Source organism: Pan paniscus, chromosome 4 (genome assembly GCF_029289425.2).
Source record: "Pan paniscus chromosome 4, NHGRI_mPanPan1-v2.0_pri, whole genome shotgun sequence".
NCBI classification, from domain to species: domain Eukaryota; kingdom Metazoa; phylum Chordata; class Mammalia; order Primates; family Hominidae; genus Pan; species Pan paniscus.
The window spans coordinates 137,152,690-137,170,571 of NC_073253.2; the positions used below are offsets into that span (position 1 = coordinate 137,152,690).

General features: G+C 45.0%; 1 long non-coding RNA gene across 3 annotated transcripts in view; it reads left to right on the plus strand.

The window, feature by feature from the left end:
* LOC117980392 (uncharacterized) overlaps positions 1-7,488 on the plus strand; it is a 30,834-nt gene extending 23,346 nt beyond the window's left edge. Inside the window, exon 4 of one of the 3 annotated variants that reach the window (XR_004671681.3) lies at positions 1,603-7,488. This is a non-coding gene — a long non-coding RNA (uncharacterized LOC117980392). The remainder of the gene's footprint in view (positions 1-1,602) is intronic. The other 2 variants (XR_004671678.3, XR_004671677.3) reach the window with 2 other exon arrangements.
* The last annotated feature ends 10,394 nt before the right edge of the window (positions 7,489-17,882 follow it).

Consider the following 17,882-nt stretch of genomic DNA (forward strand, 5'->3'; position numbering starts at 1 on the left):
GGAAGGACTTTCCTGACCCCTAGATTAGTAGCTCTCAAACTGTAGTGCAAGTAAGAATCACGGCCAGGCGCAGTGGCTCATGCCGGTAATCCCATCACTTTGGGAGGCCAAGGTGGGTGGATCCCTAGAGCCCGGGAGTTCGAGACCAGCCTGGGCAACATGGCAAAACTCTGTCTCTACAGAAAAATACAAAAAACTAGCTGGGTGTGGTAGCATGTGCATGTAGTCCCAACTACTCAGGAGGCTGAGGCAGGAGGATCACTTGAGCCTGGCAGGTGGGGGTTGCAGTGAGCTGAGATCACACCCTGCACTCCAGCCTGGGTGACAGAATAAGAGCCTGTCTCAAATAAATAAATAAATAATGAGTATAAGTGATGTGAACGTGTGTGTGCACACGCACGTGCTTAGTACAAAGCAGATTCCAAGTTTTGTCAAAGTGCCATTGTAATGTAAGATGATAACATTAGGGGAAATGGAAACCAAATGAAAGATGTGCAGGAACTCTCTGTACTATCTTTGTAACTTTTCTGTAAATCTAAAATCATTCCAAAATAAAAAGTTCATTTAAAAAGGCAGATTCCTATGTGAAAATCAAAACCACAATGCAATATCACCACACACTATCCCCCCCTAAAAAAAGAGAAAGAAAGAAGCTGGGCACTGTGGCTCACACCTGTAATCCTAGCACTTTGGGAGGCCAAGGCAGGTGGATCACTTGAGGTCAGGAGTTCAAGACCAGCCTGGCCAACATGGTGAAACCCCGTCTCTACCAAAATACAAAAATTAGCCAGGCATGATGGCGGGTGCCTGTAATCCCAGCTACTCGGGAGGCTGAGACGGGAGAATCACTTGAACCCGGGAGACCATGGTTGTAGTGAGCCGAGATTGCACCACTGTACTCCAGCCTGGGTGGCTGAGTGAGACTCCATCTCAAAAAAAAAAAGTGAGGATGTGGAAAACGGAAGCTTTTGTGGGAGGATAAAATGGTACAGCTGCTATGGAAAATAGTACGGTGGTTCCTCAAAAAGCTAAAAATTGAATTACCATATGATCCAGTAATTTTACCTCTGGATATAAATTCAAAATAATTGAAAGCAGGGCCTTGAGGAGATATTTGTATGCCCATGTTTATAACAGCATTATTCAACAATAGCCAAAGTGGAAGCAACTCAAATGTTCACTGATAGCTGAATACGTAAAGAAAATGTGGTATATCCATACAATGGAATATTATTCAACCCTAAAAAGAAAGGAAATTCAAACACATGCTACAACATGGATGAAACTTGAGGACATTAGTGAAATAAGCCAGTCGCAAAAAGACAACTACTATATGATTCCACTTATATGAAGTACCTAGAGTAGTCCAACTCATAGAGACAGAAAGTAGAATGGTGGTTATCAGGTTCCAGGGGTAGGAGGAAAAGGGGGGTTGTTTAATGGGTATAGTTTCAGTTTTGCAAGATGAAAAAGTTCTGGGTATTGACTGCATAAAAATGTGAATGCACTTAACTGTACATTTAGAAATGGTTAAAGTGGTAAAATTTATGTTGTGTGTATTTTACTCACAATCAAAACTTATTTTTTTTTTTAAAAAAAAAGCAGATTCCTTGGCTTTACCTTCAGAGCTTTTGACTCAATGCAGAAATGGAAAAGCCGATCCTTAAATTCAAATGGAATTGCAGCGGACCCCAAATAGCCAAAGCAATCTTGAAAAAGAAGAACAAAGCTGGAAGACTTACACTTCCTGATTTCAAAACGTATTACAAAGCTACAGTAATCAAAATAGTGTGATAGTAGCATAAAGGATAGAGAGATATATATCAACGAAATAGAATTGAGAGTCCAAAAATATACTAATACAGCTATGGGGTCAATTGATTTTTGACAAGGGTGCCAAGAGCATTCAATGGGCAAAAAATAGTGTCTTCAACAAATAGTGCTGGGACAACTGGATATCCACATACAAAAAAGGAAGAAGAAGGAGAAGGAGAAGGAGAAGAAGAAGAAGAGGAAGGAAGAGGAGGAGGAGGAAGAGAAAGAAGGAGGAAGAAGAAGGAAGAAGAAGGAGAAAGAAAGAAGAACAAAGAAGAAAGTTGGACCCCTTACCTCATACCATATACAAATATTAACTCACTAAGGAGCTTCTGGATAGCTGAACACATGAAGATACTTGGAGGGAAGGTGGCATGCCTAGAGATGTATGAAAGCTCTATGCCCCTTCCCACATGGCTTGACCTATCCATCTCTCCATCTGGCTGTTCATCTTTAAAATACCCCTTATGATAAATGGGTAAATGCTACATGTTCACTTGGCATCCTAGGTCAGGCATTTGGTCTCCACCAGAGCCCAGGAACAAGCCCAGGAGTTGTATATTTTATTTTTTCAAAGTGTGAATGAGTTATTTGTGTAAAAAGACATAGCTGCAATACAAAACTCTAGGAGTCTACATCATGATTCCTCTATCAGGGATTCCCAGATGGTTCACCAGCATTCCTATCTGCAATAGACGTTTGGAGCACTGTTGAATCTGCTGGGTCATAAGGCCCAAGCAGGAAAGCAGCTTATATCATACCTGCAATAGCTTCAGAAACTTTTCTTGCTCTGGTCCTGAATTAGCTTTCTATTGCTATGTAACAAATTACCACAAACTTAGTGGCCTAAAACAAAAACAAAAAACAAACAAAAATTTTGAACTCATTATGTATCAAATACCTAAATGTAAGAGCAAAAAGTGTAAAACCTTTAGGAGAAAACATAAGGGTAAATATTCATGACTTTGGATTTGGCAATGGTTTCTTTTTTTTTTTTTTTTTTTTTTTTGAGAGCGGTCTTGCTTTCATCCCCCAGGCTTCAGTGCAATGGCTCAATCTCGGCTCACTGCAACATCCGCCTCCCGGGTTCAAACGATTCTCCTGCCTCTGCCTCCCAAGTAGCTGGGAGCAAAGTGCCGGCCATCACGCCCGGCTAATTTTTATATTTTTTAGTAGGGACAGGGTTCCACCATGTTGGCCAGGCTGGTCTCGAACTCCTGACCTTAGGTGATCTGCCCGCCTCAGCCTCCCAAAGTGCTGGGATTACAGGCATGAGCCACCACGCTCGGCCTGGCAATGGTTTCTTAAACATGATATCAAAACCACATGCAACAAAAAGTAAGTACGGATACACTGGACTTCAGCAAAATTAAAAACTTTCATGCATCCGAGAACATCTTCAAGAAAGTGAAAAGACACTTTTCATTTCATTTGTCAATTTGCAAATCACATATCCAATAAACTTCTAGTATCCAGAATATATAAAGGACTCTTATAATTTGATAACAAAAAGACAATCCTTTTTTTTTGACACAAGGTCTCACTCTGTCACCCAGGCTAGAGTACAGTGGAAAGATCACAGCTCATTGCAGCCTCAACCTTCCTGGGGCTCAAGTGATCCTCCCACCTGAGCCTCCTGAGTAGCTGGGACTACAGGTGCCACCATGCCAGGCTAATTTTTTGTATTTTTTCATAGAGATGGGGTTTTGCCATGTTGCCCCAGCTGGTCTCAAACTCTTGGGCTCAAGTGATCCATACTCTTTGGCCTCCAAAGTGCTGGGATTGCAGGTGTGAGCACCCTGCCTGGCCTAGATAACTATTTTTTAAATGAGCAAAGGACTTGAATAGACATTTCTCTAAAGAAGACATATAAATGGCCAAAAAGTACATGAAAAGATGCTCAACATCATTAGTCATTACGGAAATGCAAATCAAAACTACAATGAGATACCACTTTATACCCACTGTGATGGCTATAATTAAGGAAAAGAACAAGTATTGGCAAGAATGTGGGGACACTGAAACCCTTGGGCCTTCCTGATGGGAACATAAAATGGTACAGCCACTGTGGAAAACAGTTGGTGGTTCCTTAAAATGTTAAACATAGAATTGCCGTATGACCCAGCAATTTCATTCGTAGGGGTATACCCAAGAGACTTGAAAGTAGATACTCAAATACTTGTATATATTCACAGTAGCAATATTCACAATAGCCAAAAGATGGAAACAACCCAAATATCCATCAATGGATGAATGGATAAAGAAAATGTGGTATACCCACACAATAGAATATTATTTAGCAATAAAAATAAATGAAGTACTGATGTATGCTACAACATGGATGAACCTTGAAAACATTGTTAAGTGAAGGAAGCTAGACGCAAAAGATCATGTAGTGTATGATTTCATTTCTATGAAATATCTAGAAAAGGTCAATTCATACAGATAGAAAGAAGGTTAGTGGTTACCAGGGGATGGGGCAAAGGGAGAATGGGAGTGACTGCTTAATGAGTCAGGAGTTTCTTTGGGAGATGATCAAATGTTTTGGAACTAGATAGAGATGATGATTGTACAACATTGTGAATGTACTAAATGCCACTGAAGTGTATACTTTCAATGGCTAATTTTTTGTTATGTAGATTTTACCTAAATTTTTTTAAAAAGCAAGTTCCTTAGGCTCCACATTCAGAGCTTTGGATTCAGCATATCTGGCATGATGCCCAGGACCTGAATTTTCAACAAGTACCTCGGATACCCCTGATGCAAGTGGTCCAGGGACCATATTTTGAGAAACATTGCTAAACAATGTTAAGCTTCGAATTGATTCTCTTCCATTCTCTTTTACTTTTTGTAATATACATCATAATTGTATGGCTTATCCTGCACCTCTTTTCCCATAGACTGTAAACTCCATGAGGGCAGGGCCCATATCTTCCTTCTTCATCATCATGATGCTAGCATTTGGAAAAAGCGCCTTGAGGCTGGGCATGGTGGCTCATGCCTGTAATCTCAGCACTTTGGGAGGCTGAGGCCTGGGCAACATGTCAAAAACCCATCTCTACAAAAAAATAAAAAATTAGCTGGGTGTGGTGGCGCATGTGCCTGTAGTCCCTGCTACCTGGGAGGCTGATGCAGGAGGATAGATTGAGTCTGGGAGGTTGAGGCTGCAGTGAGCTGGGATTGTGCCACTGCACTCCAGCCTGGATGAGAGCGAGACTCTGTCTCAAAAAAAAAAATAAAATAAAGAAAAGAAAAAGCACCTTGACGTTACACGTGCCCAGTAGATACAGGGTGAATTTTTTTTTTTTTTTTGAGACAGAATCTCGCTCTGTCACCCAGGCTGGAGTGCAGTGGTGTGATCTCGGCTCACTACAACCTCGCCTCCAGGTTTAAGCGATTCTCCTAACTCAGCCTCCAGAGCAGCTGGGATTACAGGCGCGCTTCACCACGCCTGGCTAATTTCTTATATTTTTTGGTAGAGGTGGGATTTCGCCATGTTGGCCAGGCTGGTCTTGAACTCCTGACCTTAGGTGATGCACCAGCCTCGGCCTCCCAAAGTGCTGGGATTACAGGCATGAGCCACCACGCCCAGCCGGATATAGAGTGAACTGAATGACTGAACTGGATTAACTAGAAGGGATCAGAGTAGAAGGGAAAAATCTTAAGGAGCCTCTAGCCCAAGAATCCACAGTGTAAGTAGTGGGACCAGCGTTTAACCCCCCTTATCCCCATGGCTTCCATTGCACAACAAAATGTATCAGCCCACAGTGTGGAAACCAGGAAACTATGGTAGGGAAAGGAGGCCTGACTGGGCTCCCCTTGGGGAGGCACCTCTAGGAGCTCATGGCCAAGACTGAGCAAGCTTGAGACCCTGGGGCATGGCATCCAGAGGTGCACAGCTCTGTTGGCATGGCCTGGCTGGAAGACTCTGGCCAGGTTTTCCTGGTCTCCCTGGCTGATCCCAGTGCCTTTTGGCTTGGTGACTGCTCTCACTCTTGGCTGCTTCCACGGTGCCTTAGGGCACACAGTCAGCAGAATAGCTTCCCTCAGCATCCCTGAGCTGGGTCTGGGCCATCCCACGGTCGCCTGTTCTGACTTCTGAGGCCTCATCAACACTGCAGGAAGCATGATGCGCCCAAGAGGATGTAGGTGGGACATCCAGGGGATGGAGCCTCCTGCCTGGGCCTCTCATATGGAGCCAGCACAAATATAATTGTATCCTCACTGCTCTTACCTCTTCTCATCCAGGGGCAGGCTTCCTCTAGTCGAGCAATTTTCCTTTCATCCTCTGTGTCTTCTCTAAAGGGAAGGGTGAAATTCTTCAAGTCTTCACTAAGTTTGTGACCATCAATTAACCCTAAATCAATCAATAATCACCACCCCTATACACACACACTTATATACACAAATATAGGAAGTCAGCCAGGCACAGTGGCTCACGCCTAAAATCCCAGCACTTTGGAAGGCCGAGGCGAGTGGATCACCTGAGGTCAGGAGTTCGAGACCAGCCTGGCCAACATGGTGAAATCCGTCTCCACTAAAAGTGAAAAAAAAAATTAGTTGGGTGTGGTGGCACATGCCTGTAATCCCAGCTGCTCAGGAAGCTAAGGGAGGATAATCGTTTGAACCCGGGAGGCAGAGGTTGCAGTGAGCTGAGATCACACCACTGCACTCCAGCCTGGGCGAAAGAGCAAGACTCCTTCGCAAAAAAACCATATATATGTGTGTGTGTGTGTGTGTGTATGTATATATATGTGTGTGTATATATATGTATATATATATTTGAAGTGAATGTCTTTCATAGAAAAAAGTAGGACCTTTTTAAAATCTTATCATTGGCTAATTATGTGGCCTTCTTCAAGGCCTCAAATCCTTCCCTCAACATGAACAGTTACTGCCAGCCAGGGGCAGAGGCATGTGCCTATAGTCCCAGCTACTGCAAAGGCTGAGGAGGGAGAATCTCTTGCGCCCTGGAGTTCGAGTCTGCAGTAAGCTATCATCATGCCACTGCACTCCAGCCTGGGCAACTAACTGAGACCCCCATCTGTAAAATAATTAAATAATTTTAAAAATAAAAAATAATAAATGAAAAAAGTTGTTTCCATTGAGTACCTACAATGCACCAGGCAGTTAAACTTAGAGCCTCACAAATGCATCACCTCATTCAGTTCCCACACAACCCTATAAGGTAAGTAACATTTTCTTTTTTCTTTTCTTTTTTTTTTTTGAGACAGAGTTTCACTTTTGTCACCCAGCAGGGAGTGCAATGGTGGATCTTGGCTCACTGCAACCTCCGCCTCCCGGGTTCAAGCTATTCTCCTGCCGCAGCCTCCCAGGTAGCTGGGATTATAGACGTGCGCCACCACGCACGGCAAATTTTTGTGTTTTTAGTTGAGACGGGGTTTCGCCATATTGGCCAGGCTGGTCTCGAACTCCTGACCTCAGATGATCCACCCTCCTTGGCCACCCAAACTGCTGGGATTACAGGTGTGAGCCACCACGCTTAGCCAGGTAAGTAACATCTTAAAAAGGTAATTGTGAAATATAACATATATACAGAAGATGTCTAAAACATGTATACGAATCTATAATATATTAATATATATCTATTACATATGTATCTGTAACAACATTCCCTTTCTTTCTTTATAGTTGTATTACCCATATATGCATTTCTAAATAATATAATTTAGTCTTGCCTATTTTTGAAATATAAGTGAATGGGATCATACTGTACATATTCTTTCGAGTTTTTTTTTTTAAAACTTACTCTTATCTTCGTGAAAGGCTAGAAAATGTAGACCCTGACTGGACAGCCACATCCCAGCTGAATTCTAATACCATGGAAGAAGGAGAGAATGGATGTTGGTGGATAATTAGCCATTTTGCTACAATGTATTACTCACCCACTTCCCATTATTTCTGGAGTTATTTCTTTCCTGCTTACTTTGATTAATAATTTCCCCTTCTTTTCTATCTCACGGCAACCTCAATGATAAAATCATGGAACCAATGAGTAGGCTTTAGTTCAAGAAGGCAATAATTTCTTTCTAGGTGGTTTTGGGCAACATGAGCAGAAATGCCCTTCTACACCATCAAATTTTTTTTTCCTCTCTCTCGCTTTTTTTTTTTTTTTTTTTTGAGATGGTGTCTCACTCTGTCACCCAGGCTGCAATGCAGTGGCACAATGTTGGTGCACTGGAACCTCCATCTCCCAGGTTCAAGCAATTCTCCTGCCTCAGCCTCCCAAGTAGCTGGGATTACAGGTGTGCACCACCACACTGGGCTAATTTTTTTTTATTTTTAGTAGAGGCGGGGTTTTACCATGTTGGCCAGGCTGGCCTCAAACTCCTGAGCTCAAGTGATCCGCCCACCTCAACCTCCCAAAGCGCTGGGATTATGGGTGTGAGCCACCACGCCCAGCCTCAAATTTTCTTGAATAAACATATTTTGAGGGCTTACCTCCCATAAGATACTAAGCACATGCAAAGGCATCCTGACTGCTTACCATGCATGGAAATTCCAATAAAAGGGCATGAAGGGTTAAGGGTATGTGCACCCACAGGGTAAGCTTAGAACCAACTTATAGAGTCTTAGATGTCCAGCCATATCCTGTCCTGCAAGGACAGTCCCATGTAGTACATGCAGAGAAGGGTGGACTGGATGTGAGATACATAGGGGGTTGTGGGCATAGGAGAGGTGGTGGGATAGGGTGAGGATCAGAAAGACCTAGGAGGTGTTTCCTAGCTCTGCTCTAGTTGGGCAAATCTCTTAATTACTCTCAGCCTCAGTTTCCTCATCGGTAAAATGTACCTATATCTGAGAAAGAGATAGTTATTATCCTCATTTTACAGATGACGAATCCCAGGCTCAGAGAAGTTAGCTTGCTCAAGAATTCATTAGAGAAAGCAGAGTCAGGATTCAAGCCCAGGCAGTCTGACTCCAGAGCTGGAGTTCTTTATTGCTAAGAATCACTAGTGGGATGGGAGTGTGCAGAATGAGTGGGGGGAGAAGGATATACGTTTAACACACTTAATACATCCGCTGTTAAATGTTTCCTGATTTCCAAGTTGTTAAAAGGAGAGTAAGTGTGTTTTAGCATGAAGGAAACACGGTGCTGTGGGTGGGCAGGAAGGATGAGGAACAGAGAATGATCCCCTACTCTCTTATGCTGTTTCTTTCTTGGGTTTACAGCCTTGGGCAGGCCCCAAGTAGAACAGCCACGTAAACGCATGCCTAGAGCGCTTGCCTCCAAGATGAGGGCATGAGCGCAGGATGCCACTAAATTTCCCTCCCCCGGCAGCCAAGGTTTTTGGGATTTGGGGGTGGGGTGCAACGGTTGCCACAGTTATTGTTCCTCCAGAGCCTCGGAGCAAGATATCCCCCCAAAGCCATATTAAATAAATAAAAGGAAATTCAGCAGATGGGAACATGAATCAATGAAAACTCCCATATGAGTGCAAAGATTTATGTCAAAAAACAAAACATCAACATCTGGGAGCTGCCGCGTCTCCTCTTGGCTGCTCGTTTGGAATGGATTCTCAGTGTCGCTTTCCGCCTCTTTCTAGCCCTGGGAGAGGACAGCAAGAAATAAAGAATGATGCCCATTAAAAATAGTCATTTTTAATCAGAAATGAACGCTGCTTTCCCCCTCAAGGCTGGAGGTAACGTGATGCAGGCAGTGGAGCTGCGGGCTCGGCCCCGGGATCGTGGGGAGAGAGAGCCCCCTGCCGAGCGCGGAGGGGCGCCCTCCCTCCCAGGCCCCGGGCCACCGTCTGGGGTCGGTTCCCTCCAGATTTCACAGCCGCGGCAGCAGCAGGAGCGCGCACACGCCGGCGCCCACTGCACTGCGGCGGTGCTCCGCAGCTCAGCCGCGGGGCTGTCACGTGGGTGCGGCCCGACCCCGGGCGATTCTGGGGCAGTCTCCGCAGGCAGTTGAGCCTGCCGCCGGGGCGCTCCTCTGGTCAGGGCAATCCTGCACCTGCCTTCCCCAATCCGGGGGAAGGGAGGCGGCGAAAGAGGAACCTAGGCCTTGAGGAACGTGTACTGCGGATCCAAGTCCGCGGATCCAAGTCCGCGGATCCAAGTCCGCACTTAGCTCTTAAGCTGGGCCACGCGGGGCCTAAAGGGGCAGGCGTTGGATCCTGATACCTGGGTTCAAATCAACTCTGCCACCGTTAACTATGTGACCTTGAAGAAATTTACCTCCCTGAGCCAGCATTTCATCATCTGTAAAATGGGAATAATAGTACCAGTCTCCCAGGGAGGCTGTGAAAAGTAAATGAGAAACCATGCGAAATACTTAACACAGTGCACATATACATACAATTTAATAAATGTTAGCTATTATAATCAGGGATAAAAATTCAAATTCTCATCATAGCCTACACGGCTCTTACAACCCGTGCTCCTAGCTTTGCAGCCTTGGAGAGGTCACTGACCCCTTCCATCACTGGGTTCCAGCCACATTAACCTTGACTTCCACTGAGCAACCTAGTTCCTATCTGCCTCAGGACCTTTGCATCTGCTGTTCCCTCTGCCTAGATGGCTCTTTTCCACCTTCTGCTTCAACCCAGCCTGCCCTTTCTTTGGGCCTCAATTTACTTGTAACATTGTCCAGGATACTCTTCCCGATTCATTTCTGCCCAAAATATAGTTCCTCTGCTCTATGCTGTCATAGCAGCCCAGCTTCTCCTTCCTAGCAACCTTCCTAATTGAAACGTATCATCAGTTTTGTTATGTTTCCCGTCCATCACCCCCTGAACAATTCACTCCATGAGGCCAGGAGCCCAGCCTATCTCATTCGCTGCTGTATCCTCAGTCCCCGGGACGTGACTGGCCTAGGCTCTCTATTTGTGGTAAATGACCCAGAGGGGATGGTGGGACTCAGGCCAGAGGGAATCCTGGGTCTTCTACATTGTTTCACCAGTTCCTTCCAACAGTAAACATTCATTTATTAAGTTCTTCTATATGCTACGTCCTGTGTTGGGCACCAGAGACACAGACTCATGCAATTCAATCTCTGACTTAATGGAGCTTGTAGTTCAAAGGCAGAGATGGATATGTGAACAGAGGACAACACAGATGGGGTGAAGACAGCAATGGGGGTGGTCGTTCCTACAAGGACAGGGCCCTTGGCTCCAAGTGGCATAGATGGACTAAGCTAAGTGCTTTACCTGCATTATCTAACTAAAACTCACAACTATTAGAGTGGCCTATTATCATCCCCATTATACAGATGAGACATAAAGAATTTAAACAACTTGCCTAGTGTCAAAAAAAGAGTAAAAGCAGAAGCGAGATTCGAACAGGCGCACAAACATTCTGATTCAGAGCCAGAGCTCTGATCTACTTGGTCACACTGCCTGGAGAAAACAGCTGTGAGATTACCTACCTCCAACCGTCATGACTCCAGTTCTGTGCTGGATAGAGTTTGGCCCTGCCCCTCCTGGGTTCCTGCCAATAGGACTGCCACCACCCAAGAGCAGAGAGGAGGTAGGGAGAGCAGGGCTGAGGGGCGGGGAATGCATCCACCCTGTTCCACACATGGCACTTAATGAGGAATGTTCACAAGGGCGGCAAAGGGGACCTGCAGCAGCTCAGCTAAAAACAGGAGCATCTCTGACTTCCATGCTGCCAAATCCCCAGTGCTTGAGGGAGGCCCCAGCCTAAACCCAGCTCAATGCCCTGAGGGTGTTGCTGTCACCTTTCTCACCCGCTTCCAAACTTCACTGATCCTGCTACACCTCCCTTCACCACCTGGGGCTTTTTTTTAAAGGTTGAATTCACATCCTCCATTTGCTCTCATAATGGCAGCTCTGCCTGCCCTCCTAGAACCCAAGAGTCAGCCAGCACAGGGTTTGGAGGCTTCTGGGGGAGCTGTTCTTCAGGGCCTTCTCTGCTGAGGCCTGGCTGAGGTCAGGTACGGGGTTTCTTTGAGGATTCGATGGGACCACCTGCCTTTTCAAGTCTTCCCACCCTCCAGCTATCAGAAAGCTGCATCCTCCACTAGCATCTGGGGAATTCTGACAGGTGGATCTGAGGTCACAGCATGACATCTAATGGATAAATCTAGCAGGTGGTGGAGGACTGAACTGGAACTCGGGAAAGAGGACAAAGGTAAGGCTAATGATAGTCACCGTTTTGAGTTCTTTCTGTGTGCCAGGCACTGTGCTAACTAAGAACTTTACATGTGCTCCATTTCATAGATGAGGAAGTGAAGCTCAAAAAATTCAAATAACTTCCCAAAGTGCACACAACTGAGAAAGTGGTGGAGGATTCAAACCCTGATTATCAGGACTCCAGAACCCAAGCTCTTAACCACTGTATTTTCATTTAAGAGTCAACAGGACAGAGGGAGTTTAAGAGCAATAGGGAAAGAATGCACATCTGGACAATGCTGGTACTAGGGGTCAGAAGGAGGAAGAAGCACTGCTAGACAGATGTAGAGACCAGGGAAGCTGAAGAGGAGACAGATTTAAGGGTCTGATGCAAAAGAAGGTGATTTTGACAGGACCCAGTGACCAACTGGGTATGGGAGTGTCTGACACCTTTGGGGTATCTGGGCAAATCATGAGAAAGCCAGACAGAAAGCCAGAGAGAAAGGGCTCACTTTGTTGCCTCCTGAGTCCATAATTCTGGTCTTTCCTGGGTCCCAGCTGTCTCTTCCCTTGGGGTTCATTAAATGTCCTGTCCACTCTTCCATACCCTGATAAAACTTTTTCAAAAGCTAGCTTCAATGAGTTTCTAATATTTGAAGTAAGAGTCAAAACTAGTGTGGGGTCATGGGAAAACCTGAACCAGAGGAAAAAAAGAAAACAGAAAACTAGTATGGGGGAGGGCAGAGAAGGAAGCGTTGAGCCAACAATGAGTTCAAGATTCCTTTCCTGGGTGGCTTGGGGAAACTACACAATAGCAGAAAAATGGAAGCGGATGATGAGGTTTTGTGTGTAAGATTTAAGGAGTGGATGGTCAACTGAGTCAAGTGCTCTGGGTCAAGGTGTCTGATTGAGCAAAGGTCCACTGGTGGTTAATGAGGTGGTCTTTGATGACCCTAGTGACCCCTGTGTCAGAAGAAAAGGGATGGAAGCTGGGAGACAAGGCTGAAAAGTGAAGGAGTCATGCAGAAATGGAAGGTAGCATGTGTGTTACCTAATTAAGAAATCTGGCAGTAGGGAGAAAGAAACAGAATGGTAGCTGAAAAGGGCAGGAGGATCAAGTAAAGGATTTTTTCCCCCAAGATTGGAAAGGCCTGTGTATATTTCACAGGCGGAAAGGAAAAAGGTAGGAGAAAGATGTACGCTTTGGCATGAGGGTCAGGATAATTATAAAGACAAGGTTCTAAAAGGGACAGGAAGGGAATGGGACTGAGAACAGAGTTTAGCCTTAGAACAAAGGGAAGAGACAGACCTTTCCAACTGAGACTGTGTTCTTGTCATTTCTGCCAAATCATAAACACGCCTTACATTTATTTGTTTAGTGTGCAGCTAACCTCTAGGTGTACTCACAGCTGCTCTTAAGTTAGATTCTTCTTCATCATCATCAAATACAGCCACCATTTATAGACCATGTGCCCAGCAGTTTAACTGTGTCATCTCATAAGAAGAATACAATTATCATTCCCATCATACAGATGAAGAAACTAAGGGAAAAGATATTATAATGAACTTGACCAAGATAACCCAGCTGCTAAGGGAGACAGCTGTGTTGGATGCTAGACAATTCAATTCTAGAACCCCTGCTCTCCTGTGCTGCTTTCTGACACTTTACAGAGTTGAAAATAATTGCCTCCAGAGAGTAGGATTAGAGAGTAGAGAGCGTGTGGCAGAGGTCTGCTGTCTTTTGATATAAGCCTTTAGTATTATTTGACTTTTTACTAGAGTAGGAGCTTTTTGACGACCATTATTTATCTGAGGGGTCAAATCCACTGAGCTTGGCTTGCTCTATGCTCCCTGCCAGTGGGCTCTTCCTTAATATACGTCACACTTAAGTATAAATCGACCCCTGGCCGGGTGTGGTGGCTCACATGTGTAATCCCAGCACTTTGGGAGGCCGAGGCAGGTGGATCATCTAAGGTCGGGAGTTCAAGACCAGCCTGACCAACATGGTGAAACCCCGTCTCTACTAAAAATACAAAAATTAGCTGGGTGTGGCGGCGCATGCCTGTAATCCCAGCTACCTGGGAGGCTGAGGCAAGAGAATCCCTAGAACCCGGGAGGTGGAGGTTGCGGTGAGCCGAGATCGTGCCATTGCACTCCAGCCTGGGCAACAAGAGCGAAACTCCAACTCAAAAAATAAAATAAAATAAAATAAAATAAAATAAAATAAAATAAAATAAAATAAATTGACCCCTGACCAACCCCATGTCCAGATCCCTACCAGGTAGGTTTTCTATGATATGTTCTTTAAAAAGCAATTAAAACAAAAATATTTGTATAAAGGCATTTGCAGTTTTATAAGAAAAATCCCAGCCAGGTGTGGTGGCTCACACCCATAATCTCAGCACTTTGGTCAGACCTCCTCTCCTGAGGTCAGGAGTTCGAGAACAGCCTGGCCAACATGGCAAAACTCCGTCTCTACTAAAAACACAAAAATTAGCTGGGTGTGTGATCCCAACTACTCAGGAGGCTGAGGCAGGAGAATTGCTTGAACCCAGGAAGCGGAGGTTGCCATGAGCCAAGATTGCACCACTGCACTCAAGCCTGGGCGACAGAGCAAGACTCCATCTCAAAAAATAAAAAATAAATAAAAACAAAATCCCCACTAATAAAAAGCAAAAGCAAGAAGAGCTAGTACTAGTATCAGTGCTGAGGTGATGACTCAGCTTTCTCAGTGCTGAAGGTGAGGTCACTGGCCTAGAAGGCACAGGGTGAAAATGAGGGCTTGACCCCCACTAATACAGCAGCCAATAGCCTTTCTTGGATCCCTCTGGCCTGGTCACTCCCCTGCCAAAACCCTTCCTAGATGTCTCGTGCCTTCAGGACAGAGTCCAAATGTTTTATGGGCTTACAAGGTGTTATGACCTTGTGCTATTTACCTCTCCAGACTAAAGGCCTATCACCACCCCATCGCCATGACTCCATGCCTCCCTCCCGGCTCCAGCTACAGTGATCTTAAATTGTGCTTTCTTTGCCTTTCTGGAACTTTGTATCAGTCAGCTGTGTCCCCTGCCTGAACTGGGTTTCTTTTCCTCTTCTTCACCTGGTTAGTTTCCAGGCCTCATCATTCAGGTTAATTTAGCATCACTGCTTCCAGGAAGTCTTCCTGACTTCCATGCCTAGGTTATGGGCCTTCCCTGGGTGTTCCCATAGCACTCTGTACTTTCTTCACCACAGCACTTGCTTGTCTCCAAAGTCTACTTCCCAGTATTTGTGACCTTACGTTTTCCCCTCCCACACTGATTCTGGGCTGACCCTGTGAGTTGCTTTAACCAACAGAGTGCAGAAGTGATGCTATGCCAGTTCCTGCCAGCTTCCACTTGTGTACTTTTGGAAGCTCTGAGCCACTGTGTAAGAAGTTCAGCAACACAGCTGGAGAGGTCATGTGGCGCAGAGGGGACCTGAGACTACATGGAGAAAGAGGCCCAGCCTTTCCAATGCCCTACTTGAGTCTTCATATGACTGCCATCTGACTACAACCTCATAAGAGACCCCAAGTGAGACCAGCAGAATTGCCCAGCTGAGCCCAGTCAATTTGCAGAACTGTGAGAGATAATGATTGTTTTAAGCCACTCAATTTTGGGGTGTTTGTTATGCTGCAATAAGTAACTAAAACACCACTCTGTATTTTAATTGCTTACTGACTTTGTTTGCACTCCTAGGCTATTTTCTGTGAGGGCAAGGACCACATCCATGTTTTGTTTTGTTTTGTTTTAATTTTTCCTCAAGACAGAGTCTTGCTCTGTCGCCCAGGCTGGAGTGCAATGGTGCGATCTTAGCTTACTGCAACCTCTGCCTCCTGGGTTCAAGTGATTCTCCTGCCTCAGCCTCCCAAATGGCTGGGATTACAGATGCGCACCACCACGCCTGACTAATTTTTTGTATTTTTTTTAGTAGAGATGGGGTTTCACCATGTTGGGCAGGCTGGTCTTGAACTCCTGGCCTCGTGAACCACCCCCCTCGGCCTCCCAAAGAGCTGGGATTACAGGCGTGAGGCACTGCGCCCGGCCCACATCCATGTTTTAAAATTGTTATATACTTAGCATATCCTTTAGCACTAAATAAGCTATCATATATTTGATTAATGCAAATTAAGAATGCCTACAAAAATGAAGGCAACAAGTATCTAGAATACTCACTGTAGTGACAGTACACAAAGTACACAATGGCATGTGTAGTCATCATGAAAGGTGATTAACTGGACAGTAGGCAATAGGTTCCCAGTGTCAGTTTACCTTTGTGGAGGGATTGAGTCAACTTGAGGGACTGTGTAGAGGGACTGAGCCACAATCCAAAACCACAGAGTTTGGGGTCTGGCAGTTGAGGCAGCTGCCATTCAACCAACAGCACTCCCAGGAGCTGCACTCAACAGGTGATCTGCTGTGCGCTCCAGCCACCCTCGCCATCTACCCTCACACAAGTGGTCTGATGTTTCTGTTTATGGGGACAAGAGATGCCATAATGCCATTCTATACATGGGGGCAGATGTCCTAGTCTCTCCTTCAAAACTTTTCAACTAGCTTCAAACAGGGAGGGCCCTCAATGAATGTTTGTATGTGCAATGAATACATTTCCACTCAAATCAGTAAATCCCCTGGCTGGGGTCTGGTACCCTTGGCTGTAATAATCATTAGTACAAGATGTTCTGTCAACAGGGATTGTTTGGACATATTCTTTGGGCTGACAATTTACGTCAAGCCCTATGTGGGACACGGAATAGGAAAATGCTATTCCTGTCCTGAAAGGAGAGAACTGGGAAGGCTAGAGTTACACAAATGAGATAAATACCAAGACAGCATATAATTACTGCTAAACTGTGTAGTAAGAAATTAAGTGCTATAGGAATTGGGAAAAGTAGGGAGCAGGGAGGGCTCAAACAGTTGAGGAGTCTACACTGAAGAGCTGGGATTGGGCTGAACCTTGAGAAATGACACAAACTATGGATAGTCTGAAAGGAAGGAGGGTACAAAAGACGCAGGAGGAAGAACACAGCCAAACCAGCGTACTTGTTTGTTACTTTATTTTGGGGACAGCAACACAAGGAATGTGAAAGGTTGCCGTCCCAAATCCCGAAGCAAGGCTATTTCTGAATAGTTGCCCAACATTCAAACTTCTGGGCCTTTATTTATTGTTTCCTCCGCTTGCAATGCCTTTCTTCCTTCTCCACCTGGCAAGCTCTTATTCACATTTAAAGACCCCGCTCAAATGCAACTACTTTTCTGAAGCCTTCCAAGGGATCCCACAATCCATTGCTCATGCTTCTATGGGAACCTAACCTATTACACTTGCCTGCTTACCTCCCCTACTAATATAATTAATAGCAACTTATACTTACTGGGCTTTTACTATGTGCCAGGAACTATGCTAAACATTTTTATTTATTTATTTTTTATTTTTTGAAGGGTATTCCCAAAACACCAAGTTAAACATTTTTAACATATTATTTTATTTAAACCTCACAACAATTGCATGAGGTATTTTCCCTATTTTACGGATGAAGCTCTTGAGACTTAGTGTGGTTAAGGAACCTGCACAAGATAACATACCTACGAAGTAAGCAAGCTGTGATTCCAACCCAGATTTGTGGGACTCCAAAGCCCACTACTAATCCACTGGACCGTGTTCCTGGAGGCCACAAATGCTCTTTCCTCATCTGTCTTCTCAGATCCTAGAACGGGCTGATATGTGGCTCAAAAGTTCTTTAACGGCCAGGCACGGTGGCTCAAGCCTGTAATCCCAGCACTTTGGGAGGCCAAGGCAGGAGGATCACCTGAGGTCCAGGAGTTCGAGACCAACCTGGCCAACATGGTGAAACCCCGTCTCCACTAAAAATACAAAAATTAGCAGGATGTGGTAGCAGGCGCCTGTAATCTCAGCTACTTGGGAGGCTGAGGCAAGAGAATCGCTTGA